The sequence below is a fragment of the Octopus bimaculoides genome, chromosome 2 (genome assembly GCF_001194135.2).
Source record: "Octopus bimaculoides isolate UCB-OBI-ISO-001 chromosome 2, ASM119413v2, whole genome shotgun sequence".
Lineage (NCBI taxonomy): Eukaryota > Metazoa > Mollusca > Cephalopoda > Octopoda > Octopodidae > Octopus > Octopus bimaculoides.
In genome coordinates this window covers 3,005,377-3,006,725 of record NC_068982.1, presented here as the reverse complement: position 1 = coordinate 3,006,725, position 1,349 = coordinate 3,005,377, and positions in this window count along the sequence as shown.

The following is a 1,349-nucleotide window of genomic DNA, read 5'->3' as shown; positions in this document are numbered from 1 at the left end:
ATATCCATTATTATTGAAATAATAATGGATATCAGCGTCAGAACTCTCTTTTAAATTTTAAATTTGATATATAACGAAGGAGATCGATCCTTAAGGAGTCTACTTTAGACCTTTGGGGAGAAATCTCTTGCTATATTGGTAGCGATTACATGCTTTTCTCATCAACACATTGTGGAGATATCATCATATGCACATATATATGTGTGTGTGTGTGTGTGTGTGTGTGTGTGTGTGTGTGTGCGTGCGCGCGCGCGCGTCTTTTTATATTTCAAATGTTAGACAGATAAGGAAAAAAGAGACGAAAACATAACGGACAGAAAAGCGAAACAAAATCACGACACATGGAACATTCGCAGCTGATTTTCTCATCAGTTGGTTTCTGAGACGTTTAGTGGTTTCATGTTATTTAATCCAAGACCACTGTTATCCACGTGAGGGCCAGAACATAGATCTGCAGGAAAAGGCTGAGGAATGTTGGGAGGACAGGACAAAATAGTATCACGCATTTAATAAGAAACAATGAAAAGATATAACAGTAATGGTACCTTTACAAAAGAAAATGTCTTACGGCTGTACAATGAGAGTAAGGAAAAATTGTACGTATAGTGTACTAAAACAATACAATACAAATAGAAAAAAGCCTTCTCGGCTAACAAGGCAGGCATAGTAAAGTAGCGCAAAAAATGCAAAATGTCGTTGACGGACAATACAAACGTGCCTGGTTTGGTTAGTGGCAATCCGAAAGAGTACCACGCGCTTTGATCTGACACCTATCACGTGGTAGGAGAGAGGAAGTTTGGTGGAGGGACTAAGGAATGAGAGAGGGAAAGTGAGAGGCAGGAAAATAAGAGAGAAGGACGGAGAGAGAATAGGAGGAGAGAGAAAAGAAAAAAGAGAGCGAAGGAAGGGGTGGGGAAGAAAGGTCTTAGAGTCGCACTAGAAATATTCAGGGAATATTTTTTACAGTTAACAAACAGGATTGCGGTGCACTGCAATAAATATTTCAAAAGGTAGACAGAGAAGAGAAAAGTAGAGGAAGACTGGACGAAAACATAACGGACAGAAAGGGGAGAAAAAAAACACGATAGAAGGAACATCCGTAGGTGATTTTCTCAGCTGTTCGTTTCCGAGATGTCTTAATAGTTTCACGCTATTTAAAACCAACACCGATATCAACGGGAGTGCCAGAGCATAGAGCTGCAGGAGAAGGCTGAGGAATATGCGCGACGACAGGACAGAATAACATTGCGTGTACAATAAGACATCTCGGAAACCAACACGTAAGAAAATCAGCAGCGAATAATCCTTGTGCCTTGTTTTTATCTCCCTTTTCGGTTTGTTATAGCTTC